This window comes from Rana temporaria, chromosome 12, assembly GCF_905171775.1.
Source record: "Rana temporaria chromosome 12, aRanTem1.1, whole genome shotgun sequence".
NCBI lineage: Eukaryota > Metazoa > Chordata > Amphibia > Anura > Ranidae > Rana > Rana temporaria.
Genome location: NC_053500.1, coordinates 14,025,716 through 14,043,264, shown reverse-complemented (window position 1 = coordinate 14,043,264; position 17,549 = coordinate 14,025,716). Strand labels below are relative to the sequence as shown.

General features: G+C 45.9%; 1 protein-coding gene across 5 annotated transcripts in view; it reads left to right on the top strand.

Moving 5' to 3' along the window:
* Positions 1–8,224: 8,224 nt before the first annotated feature.
* Positions 8,225–17,549, top strand: part of GMEB2 (glucocorticoid modulatory element binding protein 2) — a 33,472-nt gene continuing 24,147 nt past the window's right edge. For 3 of the 5 annotated variants that reach the window (XM_040329704.1, XM_040329702.1, XM_040329700.1), the window contains exon 1: positions 8,225–8,364. The gene's annotated coding sequence lies outside the window, so the exon portion shown is untranslated. Of the gene's footprint in view, positions 8,365–11,968; positions 12,010–17,549 lie in introns of those variants that run through there. The other 2 variants (XM_040329703.1, XM_040329701.1) reach the window with 2 other exon arrangements.

Genomic DNA, 17,549 nt, shown 5'->3' with positions numbered 1-17,549 from the left:
GTTATGTAACAAAGATTAAAAAAAAATAGCAAAAAAAATAAATGAAAACTAAAAAATTATTTTAAAAAACGGTTAAAAAAAAATCTGCATAAAAAAATAGATGAGAGGAGAAAGGAGTTAAGTAGATGTAGCAAATGTCCGGGCCTCTTTAGGCCTAGTGGTGATCTCCAGAGCAGTGGCGGCTGGTGCTCAAAATTTTTGGGGAGGCGCAAACAAACTGAAAAAAAAAAACAACAAAAAAACATCAATTGCTGCCACTGTGCCCATTAAATGCACTCACTGTGCCCATCAAACTCCGCCAGTTTGCCCCCAAATGCAGCCACTTTACCCCCTCAAATGCAGCGTTTGTCCCCTTAAATGCAGCCAGTTTGTCCCCTCAAATACAGCCAGTTTTCCCCCTCAAATACAGCCAGTTTGTCCCCCCAATTGCAGCCAGTTTGTCCCCTCAAATACAGCCAGTTTTCCCTCTCAAATACAGCCAGTTTGTCCCCCCAATTGCAGCCAGTTTGTCCCCTCAAATACAGCCAGTTTTCCCCCTCAAATACAGCCAGTTTGTCCCCCCAATTGCAGACAGTTTGTCCCCTCAAATACAGACAGTTTGTCCCCTCAAATGCAGCCAGTTTGCCCCTTCAAATACAGCCAGTTTGTCCCCTCAAATGCAGCCAGTTTGCCCCTTCAAATACAGCCAGTTTGTCCCCTCAAATACAGCCAGTTTGTCCCCTCAAATACAGCCAGTTTGTCCCCTCAAATGCAGCCAGTTTACCCCTTCAAATGCAGCCAGTTAGTTGCCTCAAATACTGTACAGCCAGTTTGTCCCCTCAACTGCAGCCAGTTTGTCCCCTCAAATGCAGCCAGTTTGCCCCTTCAAATACAGCCAGTTTGTCCCCTCAAATATAGCCAGTTTGCCCCCTCAAATACAGCCAGTTTGTCCCTTTTAAATACAGCTAGTTTGTCCCCTCAAATACAGCCAGTTTGTCCCCTCAAATGCAGCCAGTTTGCCCCTTCAAATACAGCCAGTTTGTCCCCTCAAATGCAGCCAGGTTGCCCCCTCAAATACAGCCAGTTTGTCCCCTTTAAATACAGCTAGTTTGTCCCCTCAAATACAGCCAGTTTGTCCCCTCAAATACAGCCAGTTTGTCCCCTCAAATACAGCCAGTTTGCCCCCTCAAATGCAGCCAGTTTGTCCCCTTTAAATACAGCTAGTTTGTCCCCTCAAATACAGCCAGTTTTCCCCTCACATACAGCCAGTTTACCCCTTCAAATACAGCCAGTTTGTCCCTCCAATTGCAGACAGTTTGTCCCCTACAATACAGCCAGTTTGCCCCCTCAAATGCAACCAGTTTTCCCCCTCAAATGCAACCAGTTTGTCCCCTCAAATGCAGCCAGTTTGTCCCCTCAAATACAGCCAGTTTACCCCCTAAAATACAGCCATTTTGTCCCCTCAAATACAGCCAGTTTGTCCCCTCAAATGCAGCCAGTTTTCCCCCTCAAATACAGCCAGTTTGTCCCCTCAAATGCAGCCATTTTCCCCCTCAAATACAGCCAGTTTTTCGCCTCAAATACAGCCAGTTTACCCCTTCAAATGCAGCCAGTTTGTCCCCCCAATTGCAGACAGTTTGTCCCCTCAAATACAGACAGTTTGTCCCCTCAAATGCAGCCAGTTTGCCCCTTTAAATACAGCTAGTTTGTCCCCTCAAATACAGCCAGTTTGTCCCCTCAAATACAGCCAGTTTTCCCCTCAAATACAGCCAGTTTACCCCTTCAAATGCAGCCAGTTAGTTGCCTCAAATACAGCCAGTTTGTCCCCTCAAATACAGCCAGTTTACCCCTTCAAATGCAACCAGTTTTCCCCCCTCAAATGCAACCAGTTTGTCCCCTCAAATACAGCCAGTTTGTCCCCTTTAAATACAGCTAGTTTGTCCCCTCAAATACAGCCAGTTTGTCCCCTCAAATACAGCCAGTTTACCGCTTCAAATACAGCCAGTTTGTCCCTCCAATTGCAGACAGTTTGTCCCCTACAATACAGCCAGTTTGCCCCCTCAAATGCAACCAGTTTTCCCCCTCAAATGCAACCAGTTTTCCCCCTCAAATGCAACCAGTTTGTCCCCTCAAATGCAGCCAGTTTGTCCCCTCAAATACAGCCAGTTTACCCCCTCAAATACAGCCATTTTGTCCCCTCAAATACAGCCAGTTTACCCCTTCAAATGCAACCAGTTTTCCCCCTCAAATGCAACCAGTTTGTCCCCTCAAATACAGCCAGTTTTCCCCCTCAAATACAGCCAGTTTTCCCCCTCAAATACAGCCATTTTTCCCCTCAAATACAGCCAGTTTACCCCTTCAAATGCAGCCAGTTTTCCCCTCAAATACAGCCAGTTTACCCCTTCAAAAGCAACCAGTTTTCCCCCTCAAATGCAGCCAGTTTCCCCCCTCAAATGCAGCCAGTTTGCCCCCTAAAATACAGCCAGTTTGTCCCCTCAAATGCAGCCAGTTTGTCCCCTCAAATGCAGCCAGTTTGTGCCCCCGAATGCAGCCAGTTTGCCCCCTCAAATGCAGCCAGTTTGTGCCCTTGAATCCAGCCAGTTTGTCCCCCCAAATGCAGCCAGTTTGTGCCCCCAAATGCAGCCCACAGGCTCTAATCGGGAAGCCTATTAGAGCCAATGCCTCTAATCAGGCATTTCCAAGACACACCCACCGCTGTTATTCAGATAGTCGGCGCTCAACAGGGGGCCGGACACCTAAAAAAATGGGCGGCAGCAGCGACAATAGATATATTTATGCAATGCATGAATATATCTATTGTTGAGTGACGGGTGCAGGAGAGAGGGGGTGACGTTCCTGCGCCCACTATGGACGCACCACCACTGCTCCACAGTTAGGGACAGCTGACATTCTTCTATGTGGAGTGGGTTACAAGGCATGGTGGGTGTAATGCAAAATGGATTGATGGGCGCCAGACACTTCTTGAATGCAAAGAGATTTATTGTCTCTTAAACAGAACTAAGGGAGAGAGGGTTAGGACCGGGACACCCTTAAGTAGATGCAATGTTAATTGGCAGACTCCGAGACTTCTATAGGCAGACAGTCATGACACAATTTAACTTTCTGCCACAGAGGTATAGTGAACTTGTGGATATGGAATTCATGTATTTATACAGTAATACGATTACGAGTATAATGTTTTCCAGAAGCATGCCTGTAATCCAAAGAACTTGCATATTAAAGCGAGATTCCCCATAAGAAAGAATGGAAACTCAGATGATTCGTTCCACAACCAATGCTGGTGTATGCAGTACTGTATGTGGCCAGAGGTGCGGGGGGCGCTGGTGTATGCAGTACTGTATGTGTCCAGAGGAGCAGGGGGGGGGGGGGGCGCTGGTGTATGCAGTACTGTGAAAAAAATCGGGCTAACTTTACTGGTATCTTATTTTTTTAATTAAAAAAAGTGTATTTTTTCCCCCAAAAAAGTGCGCTTGTAAGGCCGCTGCGCAAATACGGTGTGACATAAAGTATTGCAACAACCGCCATTTTATTCTCTAGGGTGTTAGAAAAAAATGCCACTGTAACAAATTCCCGCCTCCTAGGATGGACAGAAAACTGATTTAATTTCCCGGCATTGGATCAGTGTGTCGTCTATCACAGGAACCGCCACCGATCTAGGAGGCAGTACTTTGTTACAGTGGGCGGCCGCCAAACATTGCAGACCCAAGCTCCGCGACACACACTGTGTATAATGCAGGCACAGGTGAGTCTGCATTTGATGGGCACAGTGAGGATGCGTTGATGGGCAGTGTGAGACTGTATTTGATAGGCACAGTGAGGCTGCATTTGATGGACACAGGTGAGTCTGCATTTGATGGGCACAGGTGAGTCTGCGTTGCTGATGGGCACAGGTGAGTCTGCATTTGATGGACATATGTGAGGCTGCATTTAATGATGGGCACAGGTGAGGCTGCATTTGATGATGGGCACAGGTGAGGCTGCATTTGATGATGGGCACAGGTGAGGCTGCATTTAATGATGGGCACAGGTGAGTCTGCATTGATGATGGGCACAGGTGAGTCTGCATTTGATGATGGGCACAGGTGAGTCTGCATTTGATGGACACATGTGAGGCTGCGTTTGATGATGGGCACAGGTGAGGCTGCGTTGATGATGGGCACAGTGAGGGGAATCTTTGGTATGTTTCCACACTTTTTTCCCCAGGGCTTGACCCCTGATGCTAACCACTAAGCCAATGTGCTACCAATTTCATATGAATGGTCATTTCAAATCCATGAGCCTTCGCATCAGATGAACATTCATTGTTGACATAAAGTATTGCAACAACCGCCATTTTATTCTCTAGGGTGTTAGAAAAAAATGCCACTGTAACAAATTCCCGCCTCCTAGGATGGACAGAAAACTGATTTAATTTCCCGGCATTGGATCAGTGTGTCGTCTATCACAGGAACCGCCACCGATCTAGGAGGCAGTACTTTGTTACAGTGGGCGGCCGCCAAACATTGCAGACCCAAGCTCCGCGACACACACTGTGTATAATGCAGGCACAGGTGAGTCTGCATTTGATGGGCACAGTGAGGATGCGTTGATGGGCAGTGTGAGACTGTATTTGATAGGCACAGTGAGGCTGCATTTGATGGACACAGGTGAGTCTGCATTTGATGGGCACAGGTGAGTCTGCGTTGCTGATGGGCACAGGTGAGTCTGCATTTGATGGACATATGTGAGGCTGCATTTAATGATGGGCACAGGTGAGGCTGCATTTGATGATGGGCACAGGTGAGGCTGCATTTGATGATGGGCACAGGTGAGGCTGCATTTAATGATGGGCACAGGTGAGTCTGCATTGATGATGGGCACAGGTGAGTCTGCATTTGATGATGGGCACAGGTGAGTCTGCATTTGATGGACACATGTGAGGCTGCGTTTGATGATGGGCACAGGTGAGGCTGCGTTGATGATGGGCACAGTGAGGGGAATCTTTGGTATGTTTCCACACTTTTTTCCCCAGGGCTTGACCCCTGATGCTAACCACTAAGCCAATGTGCTACCAATTTCATATGAATGGTCATTTCAAATCCATGAGCCTTCGCATCAGATGAACATTCATTGTTGGCTACTGACAGAGAGGCGGAAACACTTGAGTGCTCCCTTATGAAGGGAGTGAAGAACAACATTTAGCAAGGAAAAATTCATCTTGGATAATGAATTGCTTCCTTCCCGAAGGATGCTTTGTTATTATGAAGAATGGAAGAGTAACTTCCTATCAGCACAGGAAGTGGGTGTGGACAATTCAGGGTTGGATTGAAGTCCCTTGTATCTAATGGCCTCTCAAAAAAGGATTCGAGGGAGAGAGAGACATAAAGAAAAAAAAATAGAGAGATGGAGCACAAGAGGGATGGAGAGAAAGAGAGAACAAGATGAATGGAAAGAGGGAGAAGGATGGAAAAAGAGAGAGAGAGAGAGAGAGAACAAATTCAAATTCCAAATTCTACTGGGAGAAAAGGAGCCAATGGTGAAGATAGCTGCCCAATATGTGACAGCGTGTCACAGACTGAGAGGGACATGAAAAAATGAGGACTTTCACAGACTTATGTCCTTTCCCCTATATATTACCCCCTTCCCCTTTTCCTTGCTTTGGCAATGCTAACTTGTATTTGGTCCTGCCAATAAAGCTTATTTGAATTGAATTGAATTGAACAAGAGGGATGGAAAGAGAGAGAGAGAGAGAGAGAGAGAGAGAGATAGAACACAAGAGGGATGGAAAGAGAGAGAACAAGAGGGATGGAAAGAGAGAGAGAACAAGAGGGATGGAAAGAGAGAGAGAACAAGAGGGATGGAAAGAGAGAGAGAACAAGAGGGATGGAAAGAGAGAGAGAACAAGAGGGATGGAAATAGAGAGAGAACAAGGAGGGATGGAAAGAGATAGAGAACAAGAGGGATGGAAAGAGAGAGAGAACAAGAGGGATGGAAAGAGAGAGAGAACAAGAGGGATGGAAAGAGAGAGAGAACAAGGAGGGATGGAAAGAGAGAGAGAGAACAAGGAGGGATGGAAAGAGATAGAGAACAATAGGGATGGAAAGAGAGAGAGGACAAAAGGGATGGAAAGAGAGAGAGAACAAGAGGGATGGAAAGAGAGAGAGAACACAAGGGATGGAAAGAGAGAGAACGAGAGGGATGGAAAGAGAGAGAGAGAGAGAACGAGAGGGATGGAAAGAGAGAGAGAGAACAAGAGGGATGGAAAGAGAGAGAGAACAAGAGGGATGGAAAGAGAGAGAGAACAAGAGGGATGGAAAGAGAGAGAGAACAAGAGGGATGGAAAGAGAGAGAGAGAACAAGGAGGGATGGAAAGAGAGAGAGAACAAGAGGGATGGAAAGAGAGAGAGAGAACAAGAGGGATGGAAAGAGAGAGAGAGAGAACGAGAGGGATGGAAAGAGAGAGAGAGAGAGAACAAGAGGGATAGAATGAGAGAGATAGAAAGAGAGAGAGAAAACAAGAGGGATGGAAAGAGAGAGAAAGAACGAGAGGGATGGAAAAAGAGAGAAAGAACGAGAGGGATGGAAAGAGAGAGAAAAAACAAGAGGGATGGAAAAAGAGAGAAAAAACGTGAGGGATGGAAAAAGAGAGAAGGAACAAGAGGGATGGAATGAGAGAGAGAGAGAGAACAAGGAGGGATGGAAAGAAAGAGAGAGAGAGAACACGGAGGGATGGAAAGAGAGAGAGAGAGAACAAGGAGGGCTGGAAAGAGAGAGAGAGAACAAGGAGGGATGGAAAGAGAGAGAGAGAGAGAACAAGGAGGGATGGAAAGAGAGAGAGAACAAGGAGGGATGGAAAGAGAGAGAGAGAGAGAGAGAACAAGGAGGGCTGGAAAGAGAGAGAGAGTGAGAGAGAACAAGAGGGATGGAAAGAGAGAGAGAGAACAAGGAGGGATGGAAAGAGAGAGAGAGAGAACAAGAAGGGATGGAAAGAGAGAGAGAACAAGAGGGATGGAAAGAGAGAGAGAACAAGAGGGATGGAAAGAGAGAGAGAACGAGAGGGATGGAAAAAGAGAGAGAAAGAACGAGAGGGATAGAATGAGAGAGAGAAAGAACTAGAGGGATAGAATGAGAGAGATAGAAAGAGAGAGAGAAAACAAGAGGGATGGAAAGAGAGAGAAAGAACTAGAGGGATGGAAAAAGAGAGAAAGAACGAGAGGGATGGAAAGAGAGAGAAAAAACGAGAGGGATGGAAAAAGAGAGAAAAAACGTGAGGGATGGAAAAAGAGAGAAGGAACAAGAGGGATGGAATGAGAGAGAGAAAGAACGAGAGGGATGGAATGAGAGAGAGAAAGAACGAGAGGGATGGAATGAGAGAGAGAAAGAACGAGAGGGATGGAATGAGAGAGAGAGAACGAGAGGGATAGAATGAGAGAGAGAAAGAACGAGAGGGATAGAATGAGAGAGATAGAAAGAGATAGAGAAAACAAGAGGGATGGAAGGAGAGAGAGAAAACAAGAGGGATGGAAAGAGAGAGAGAGAGAACAAGAGGGATGGAAAGAAAGAGAACAAGAGGGATGGAGAGAGAGAGAGAGAGAGAGAGAGAGAGAGAGAGAGAGAGAGAGAGAGAGAGAGAGAGAGAGAGAGAGAGAGAAAGAAAGGACGAGAGGGATATAATGAGAGAGATAGAAAGAGAGAGAGCAAAAGAGAGAGAACGAGAGGGATGTATTAACTATTAATAGATTACAAGTATCTATATTTTATTATTATTATTAAACTATATCATCATCATCTACTAGTATGAATATTATGAACTAATACACACCGGGTTAGTATCTTTTACATAGATATATAGATAGATAGATAAAGATTGAGATAGAGAATTGTTAAAGTATAAGATCATACCATTATTCTTTTAAAAAAATATTGTTATAAATAAATATATAACAGCATTATTACAGTACTATTAAACTATAAAGTTATATTCTTAAAATATATTATTATTATCATAAGAACTATATATATATATATATATATATATATATATAAATAAATGTGATTAAAGTATTAACTATCAAAATAATAATATTATAAGCATACTTTGGGCTAGCATTAAAAAGATATTATGAGCACACAGCGCCACCTTTCGGCCATTGCCACACCTCGCGCATGCGCGGTAGCTCTTTCCCCCGAACGGCCATATTAGACATCACGTGAGCGCGCACACCCCCTCCTCCTCCCCCTTTGCCTCAGCCCGTGAACGCGCGCGGCCTTCTCCTCTCAGACCCCCCCCGCCCCTCCTCCTTTTCCTAGGAAGGCGTCCGATAATCCCGAACGGGCGGACGGCGGAGGGAGTTTCCGGGCCCAGCAGCGGCGGCGGAGAGCAAGGTGAGTGAAGCGGCCCAGACGGCGGCGCGGCCTCTCCTCCCCTCCCCCTCAGCACGCACCGGGTCCCTGCGGAGCGTCAGGACGTGACGGCGGGCCGTGCTCACGGCGGCGCCGGGGGGAGGAGGGAGAGCGCGAGGCCGCCTTATAAGCGTCACCTCGGCGTGTGGACAGTGAGGAGGGAGCCGTCCATGGTGACCTGGGGGAGAAGAGAGCGGGGTGTACGGGGGACCCCGAGTGTGAGGGAGCCGGGCCTGAGAGCGCGGGAATGGGGGGGCGCCGGTCGGCGACATATCCTACAGTGACCTGAGGGGGCGCCAGAGTCATACCGAGAGGAGTTGTGGTCTCCTCAGTATTACAGTCCATGCTGAGACTTGTAGTCCTCCCAGTGATTGAGAACCTGTATAGAGTCCATGCTGATACTTGTAGTCCTCCGAGGGATGGAGAGCCTGTATAGAGTCCATGCTGAGACTTGTAGTCCTCCTAGTGATGGAGACTCTGTATAGAGTCCATGCTGAGACTTGTAGTCCTCCCAGGGATGGAGAGTCTGTATAGAGTCCATGCTGAGACTTGTAGTCCTCCCAGTGATTGAGAACCTGTATAGAGTCCATGCTGAGACTTGTAGTCCTCCTAGTGATGGAGAACCTGTATAGAGTCCATGCTGATACTTGTAGTCCTCCCAGGGATGGAGAACCTGTATAGAGTCCATGCTGAGACTTGTAGTCCTCCTAGTGATTGAGAACCTGTATAGAGTCCATGCTGAGACTTGTAGTCCTCCTAGTGATGGAGAACCTGTATAGAGTCCATGCTGATACTTGTAGTCCTCCCAGGGATGGAGAGCCTGTATAGAGTCCATGCTGATACTTGTAGTCCTCCCAGGGATGGAGAGCCTGTATAGAGTCCATGCTGAGACTTGTAGTCCTCCCAGGGATGGAGCGCCTGTATAGAGTCCATGCTGAGACTTGTGGTCCTCCTAGTGATTGAGAACCTGTATAGAGTCCATGCTGAGACTTGTAGTCCTCCCAGTGATTGAGAACCTGTATAGAGTCCATGCTGAGACTTGTAGTCCTCCCAGAGATGGAGAGCCTGTATAGAGTCCATGCTGAGACTTGTAGTCCTCCCAGTGATTGAGAACCTGTATAGAGTCCATGCTGAGACTTGTAGTCCTCCCAGAGATGGAGAGTCTGTATAGAGTCCATGCTGAGACTTGTAGTCCTCCTAGTGATGGAGAACCTGTATAGAGTCCATGCTGAGACTTGTAGTCCTCCTAGTGATTGAGAACCTGTGTAGAGTCCATGCTGAGACTTGTGGTCCTCCTAGTGATTGAGAACCTGTATAGAGTCCATGCTGAGACTTGTAGTCCTTTCAGTAATGGAGAGTCTGTATAGAGTCCATGCTGAGACTTGTAGTCCTCCCAGGGATGGAGAGTCTGTATAGAGTCCATGCTGAGACTTGTAGTCCTTCCAGTGATGGAGAGTCTGTATAGAGTCCATGCTGAGACTTGTAGTCCTCCCAGTGATGGAGAACCTGTATAGAGTCCATGCTGAGACTTGTAGTCCTCCCAGTGATTGAGAACCTGTATAGAGTCCATGCTGAGACTTGTAGTCCTCCCAGAGATGGAGAGCCTGTATAGAGTCCATGCTGAGACTTGTAGTCCTCCCAGTGATTGAGAACCTGTATAGAGTCCATGCTGAGACTTGTAGTCCTCCCAGAGATGGAGAGTCTGTATAGAGTCCATGCTGAGACTTGTAGTCCTCCTAGTGATGGAGAACCTGTATAGAGTCCATGCTGAGACTTGTAGTCCTCCTAGTGATTGAGAACCTGTGTAGAGTCCATGCTGAGACTTGTGGTCCTCCTAGTGATTGAGAACCTGTATAGAGTCCATGCTGAGACTTGTAGTCCTTTCAGTAATGGAGAGTCTGTATAGAGTCCATGCTGAGACTTGTAGTCCTCCCAGGGATGGAGAGTCTGTATAGAGTCCATGCTGAGACTTGTAGTCCTTCCAGTGATGGAGAGTCTGTATAGAGTCCATGCTGAGACTTGTAGTCCTCCCAGTGATGGAGAACCTGTATAGAGTCCATGCTGAGACTTGTAGTCCTCCTAGTGATGGAGAGCCTGTATAGAGTCCATGCTGATACTTGTAGTCCTCCCAGGGATGGAGAGCCTGTATAGAGTCCATGCTGAGACTTGTAGTCCTCCTAGTGATGGAGACTCTGTATAGAGTCCATGCTGAGACTTGTAGTCCTCCCAGGGATGGAGAGTCTGTATAGAGGGTATGCTGAGACTTGTAGTCCTCCCAGGGATGGAGAGTCTGTATAGAGGGTATGCTGAGACTTGTAGTCCTCCCATTGATGGAGAGTCTGTATAGAGTCCATGCTGAGACTTGTAGTCCTCCCAGTGATGGAGACTCTGTATAGAGTCCATGCTGAGACTTGTAGTCCTCCCAGGGATGGAGAGTCTGTATAGAGGGTATGCTGAGACTTGTAGTCCTCCCAGTGATGGAGAGCCTGTATAGAGTCCATGCTGAGACTTGTAGTCCTCCCAGGGATGGAGAGCCTGTATAGAGTCCATGCTGATACTTGTAGTCCTCCCAGGGATGAAGAGTCTGTATAGAGTCCATGCTGAGACTTGTAGTCCTCCCAGGGATGGAGAGCCTGTATAGAGTCCATGCTGAGACTTGTAGTCCTCCCATTGATGGAGAGTCTGTATAGAGTCCATGCTGAGACTTGTAGTCCTCCTAGTGATGGAGACTCTGTATAGAGTCCATGCTGAGACTTGTAGTCCTCCCAGGGATGGAGAGTCTGTATAGAGGGTATGCTGAGACTTGTAGTCCTCCCAGGGATGGAGAGTCTGTATAGAGGGTATGCTGAGACTTGTAGTCCTCCCATTGATGGAGAGTCTGTATAGAGTCCATGCTGAGACTTGTAGTCCTCCCAGGGATGGAGAGTCTGTATAGAGGGTATGCTGAGACTTGTAGTCCTCCCAGTGATGGAGAGCCTGTATAGAGTCCATGCTGAGACTTGTAGTCCTCCCAGGGATGGAGAGCCTGTATAGAGTCCATGCTGATACTTGTAGTCCTCCCAGGGATGAAGAGTCTGTATAGAGTCCATGCTGAGACTTGTAGTCCTCTCAGTGATGGAGAACCTGTATACAGTCCATGCTGAGACTTGTAGTCCTCTCAGTGATGGAGAACCTGTATAGAGGGTATGCTGAGACTTGTAGTCCTGCCAGTGATGGAGAGCCTGTATAGAGTCCATGCTGAGACTTGTAGTCCTCTCAGTGATGGAGAGTCTGTATAGATGGTATGGTGAGACTTGTAGTCCTCTCAGTGATATAGCATGCATGCTGAGACTTGTAGTCCTCCCAGGGATGGAGAGCCTGTATAGAGGGTATGCTGAGACTTGTAGTCCTCCCAGGGATGGAGAGCCTGTGTAGAGTCCATGCTGAGACTTGTAGTCCTCTCAGTGATGGAGAACCTGTGTAGAGTCCATGCTGAGACTTGTAGTCCTCCCAGTGATGGAGAGCCTGTATATAGTCCATGCTGAGACTTGTAGTCCCCCCCCCTGCGATGAGGAACCTGGTCAGGTGACGGGGGGGGGGGGGTGGGCTTAAAGCAAGAACTAATGCAGCCACCCCTTGTAATGATTGGTAAGCTGTAATGTGACATTTGGGGTTTATAACATTTTAAGGACAAGATGTAATGATTGGCTTGTGAAATGCCATGCAGGAAAACCATGGAGTCGGGGGAGGGGCCCTGGTTGGGTTTGAGAGTAAACATTTGATAACTGAGACACCGTAATAAATAAATAAACCTCTATGTGTTATGCTTTTGTATGCTGTTGATGGAACATGAAATGTTTAAAGGATAAGTCCGTATTTTGTAAAAAAAAAAAATGAATGCAAATGATTTTACTTGTTAAAAAAAAGTGTATTTATGATTCCTTTACTCTGCAGCCATGATCAGCAGATGGCGGGTGCAGCGCCAGGCTCCTGCAGCCCCTCAGTACAGATGTCTGCCCGTACCCGCTGGCTGGCGGGTGCCAAAGTGTCTCGGTGTGAAAGGGCTCTTATTGTCAAAGCTTAAAGCAGAGCCTATAAATAAAACATAATTAAAAGTCAGCAGCTACAAATACTGTACCTGCTGACTTTTAAGATTAGGTCACTTACCTGTCCAGGGGGAGCCCACAATGTCGGCACCCCAATTCGTTCCGTCGGATGCATTGCTAGTAAGGGAAACCCACAGTGAAGCCTTCAAGGGGTTGTAAAGGTACAGTTTTTTATTTTTCCCTAAATAGCTTCCTTTACCTTAGTGCAGTCCTCCTTCACTTACCTCATCCTTCCATTTAGTTTTTAAATGTCCTTATTTCTTCTGAGAAATCCTCACTTCCTGTTCTTCTGTCTGTAACTCCACACAGTAATGCAAGGCTTTCTCCCTGGTGTGGAGTGTCGTGCTCGCCCCCTCCCTTGGACTACAGGAGAGTCAGGATTCTCTCTACGTTGCAGATAGAGAAATGAGCTGTGTGTTAGTGGGCGTCCTGACTCTCCTGCGTTGTTTAGCCAATAGGAAAAATGATTTTTTTCATCCCTTGTTGCTATGTTGGTAGATTTTTTTAATCTTCTGCCTGGGTGAAATGTTCTATTGATTAAAGCGACAAAACGCCCGTAGCAAACGCTCGTTGTCGCGCAAGTCACTTGAATCAAGCGTTTCCATTACTTTCTATGGGTAATGGAAACGCTCAAATACGCCCAAACCACCCGATACGCGCGTCAAAAAAGGGTCCGGAACTTGTTTGAGCTACAGGCATTCGGCGTGGAGATGTGAACCATCTCCATAGAGAATAATGTTATTTTTCCCCTCTAGCGTCTTTGAGCGTCGCGCATCAGGCGACAAAACGCCTAGGTGTGAATGCAGCCTAAGTGTTTAAAGTCCAAATCTTTTTCTGACACTTAAAATCAATTAAAATATTAATGTTTTGCTAGAAAATTACTTGGAACCCCCAAACAGTATATGTTTTTCAGCAGAGAACCCTAGGGAATAAAATGGCAATTGCTGCAATATTTTATGTCGCACTGTATTTGCCCAGCGGTCTTTCAAATGCAATTTTTTGGGGAAAAAATGCACTTCAATGAATAAAAAAAGAAACAGTAAAGTTTACCCCTTTTTTTATTTTATTTTAGGCCCTTTTCACACTGGGGTGTTTTTCGGGCATTATTCAAGCGTTTTTCAGGCACTTTGGCATTAAAAATAAAGCCTGTAAAGCGCCTGAAAGAAGCCTCATCTGCAATCCCAATGTGAAAGCCCAAGTGCTTTCAGAGCCCTTTCACACTGCCAGCGCCCGAAAAACGCTGGTAAAGCGCCGCTAAGACCCTAACGTTTTAGGGCGTTTTTGCAGTGCCTCGGTGTGAAAGGGCAAGGCGTTTTTACAGCGCTTTCAACTCATTTCAATGGAGAGGGGCGTTTTTGGAGCTTTTTTTTTTTATTTTTTTTTCATCGCCCAAAAGCTGCTCCAAAGATGCTGTGAAAGGGTCCATTGAGATGCATGGAGAGCGTTTTAATAGCGCTATTTTTAACGCTAAAACGCTGTAAAAACGCTTCAGTGTGAAAGGGGTCTAAATGTGAAAGATGATGTTACGCCGCGAGAATCGTGCTCTATCTTCTAAGCAAAAAAAAAATCGTAATTCTCATTTTAGCCAGAATGGTGCGGCTCTACTTGAGAGGTGCTGTTTGTAGCGCTAAAATGCTTGAAAATCGCCTTGCACTGCATGCCCACAGTTCACAGTAAAGTGAATTCCATGGCTGTAATAATGTTGGATTATGATGGGTTCTCCCTTTAAGGCAGGGCTTGACAAATCCCGGTCGCCATGGCGACTAGAAATGGGGTCCTGGCGACTTGGCTTCGAAGGGGGGGGCAAAAAAATATATATATATTTTTTGTGAGCTGGCGCCATCTGGTGGTGAGCCATTGGTATTACAAGTTATTACCACCAGATGTGTGAGCTGGCGCCATCTGGTGGTGGCCGTTGGTATTACAAAGTTAAGCATTACAAGTTAAACAGCAATTCTAATGTCATTTTTCACTGCTATCTTTTTCCCTCTAATTAGAACCCCCAAACATTATATATATTTTTTATCCTAACACCCTAGAGAATAAAATGGCAATCGTTGCAATACTTTCTGTCACGCCGTATTTGCGCAGCGGTCTTACAAGCGCACTTTTTTGGGAACAAATTACACTTTTTTTTAATTAAAAAATAAAAACAGTAAAGTTATCCCCATTTTTTTTTTAATATTATGAAAGATAATGTTACGCCGAGTAAATTCATACCCAACATGTCACGCTTCAAAATTGCGTCCGCTCGTGGAATGCCGACAAACTTTTACCCTTTAAAATCTTCATAGGCGACGTTTAAAAAAAATCTACAGGTTGCATGTTTTGAGTTAGAGGAGGTCTAGGGCTAGAATTATTGCTCTCGCTCTACCAATCGCGGCGATACCTCACATGTGTGGTTTGAACACCGTTTACATATGCGGGAGCTGCTCACGTATGTGTTCGCTTCTGCGCGCAAGCTCGTCGGGACGGGGCGCGTTTTCTGGCTCCTAAGTTTTTTAGCTGGCTCCTAGATTCCAAGCAAATCCTGCTTTAAGGCCCATGTATGGAAAGAGCCAATTCTGGTCTTACAAGCTCTCCACCGGCTTCTGTGAGAAAAAAGAAACAATTACTCAGGAGATGAAGAGTACAGAACAATCTGCATCCCGCTGTTTCAATCATTTCCTGTTTTTCAAGCGAAGCAAACGGTCAAAATTGCAGTGGAAGATGAATGAAAATCGCTACGGTTCTCACTAAAAGCTGTTTTCAGTCAACGTTCACCCCCCCCAAAAAAAAAATTATTTGTTTAGTTTCTTGGAACAGGAAGGTGATTGAAAGTATGTGCGGTGGACGGCTGTAAACTCTTCCCAGTACTTCCTCTTTTTTTTTTTTTTTTCATTTTTGATCAGGAAACATTTTTATTGCCAAGATTATGAAATCGGAATGCAGATAATGGGGCAGATCCACAGAGATCTGCACCCGCGCAGCGTATCGGAGATACGTTACGCCGCCGTACCTTACCTGGCTTTAGTTCGAATCCTTAAAGATTTTGCGTAGTGTATCTCTGGCGGCGGAATTCAAACTGGCGATTAGGGGGCGTGTTTCATTTAAATGAAGCGCGTCCCCACGCCGAATGAACTGCGCATGCGCCGTCCCGAAATTTCCCGCCGTGCATTGCGCTAAATGACGTCGCTAGGACGTAATTTTTTTTAACATAGACGTGAATTACATCCATCCCGATTCACAGACTTACGAAAAAAAAAAATTCAAATTAAACGCGGGAACGACGGCCATACTTAACATGGCAAGTCTATCTAAACGCCGCAAAACACCAGCTTTAACTATACGCCGGAAAAAGCCGACTAGAGACGACGTAAAAGAATGCTGCGGCCGCGCGTAAGTTCGTGGATCGTCGGAAATAGCTAATTTGCATACCCGACGCGGAAAACGACGCAAACTCCACCCAGCGGACGCCGAAGTATTGCATCTAAGATCCGAAGGCGTACGAAGCCGTACTCCTGTCGGATCTAACCCAGATGCCGTCGTATCTTGGTTTGAGGATTCAAACTAAAGATACGCCGGCGTACTTTCAAATTACCCGCGTCGGTTCAGTAGATACGCCGGCGTACTCGCTCTGTGGTTCTGCCCCATTATTTTTTTTGGTCTCCAGGCGGTGTATTAGTTGATTTACTAGGTGATCAATGTCCAATGTTATGACCTCTTGGACCCTGTCTGTGGCCTTTATTTTTTATTTTTATAGCCAATCCAAAATGTAGATGCTCTTGCGACATTCCCTTGCGTGAATGAGGCTGGGTTCACACCGGTGCAATGTAAGACACTGCATGCGATTCGCACCGCTGTGCAGATCACATGCGATGTCTGAGTGATCCGAATTCGCATCGCAGCCAAAGGGGTAGAGGTCGACCGATATGGGTTTTTCTCTGTCCGATATTTAGAAATTGCGGCGGCTGATGGCCGATATGCCGTTTTTTTTTTTTTTGGGACGATTGGAAAAAAAAACAGTTGGACTCCTTTCACACTGGGGTGTTTTTTAGGTGCTTTTGTGCTAAAAAATAGCCGTTGGCGGCTTGTAAAGAAGGCGATCGAACCAATCTCGGTTTGATTAGCTGCTTTGGAGTGCAGATGAGAGAGAAGGGATCTCCTAGATCTCTCCATAGAGACGACTTGTAACGGCCCATACTATCACATGGAAATTTGTTCATCTTTTGTCATAGCAATAAAGTTGATAAAAATAAATAAAATTAAAGCGCCCCATTTGAGGCGATCAAATACCACCATACGAAATACAGTAATACCTTGGTTTAAGAGTAACTTGGTTTGAGAGCGTTTTGCAAGACAAGCAAAATGTTTTAATACATTTTGCCTTGATATACAAGCGATGTCTTGATATAAGAGCAGCGTCATGTCACAACTGAGTATAAAAGAGAAGAGAGGAGCCTCTAAGTGTAGCAATATGGTTACATTTAATGAAGGTACAACATTTAGCAACTTATTGTTACACTTCCTCTATTCTCTTTTACACTCTGTAGAAAAAAAAATGCTTTGATATACAAGTGCTTTGGATTACAAGCATATTTCTGGAGCAAATTATGCTCACAATCCAAGGTTTTACTGTGTGTGTAAATATTGTGCAACGTAAAAGATTGCAACAGCCACCATTTTATTCTCTAGGTCCTCTGCAAAAAAAAAAAAATATATATATAATGATTGGGGTTCCAAGTACATTTTCTGGTAAAGAAATGCAGATACTTGTAAAAGTCCCCCCAGGTGTTGTAAAAAAATAATTAGAGAGGAGGTCCACCAATCCTGTTGTACCCCCCCCCCCCCACCAAAAAATGAAAAGCCAGCAGTTGCCAAATACTGTAGCTTCTGACTTTTATTATTGGGACACTTGCCTGTCCAGGGATCCTGCGATGTTGGCACCCCTGTCTATTTTTCCGATCGGCTCGCGGGTGCTGCCGTCGCCATTTGCGGTAAGGGAAACCGGCAGTGAAGCCTTTCGGTTGGTACCGGAGGGGGGGGAGCAAACAGGGCTTCCCCTTTTGGGTGGAGCTCCGCTTTAAGAAATAACAGTTCTGA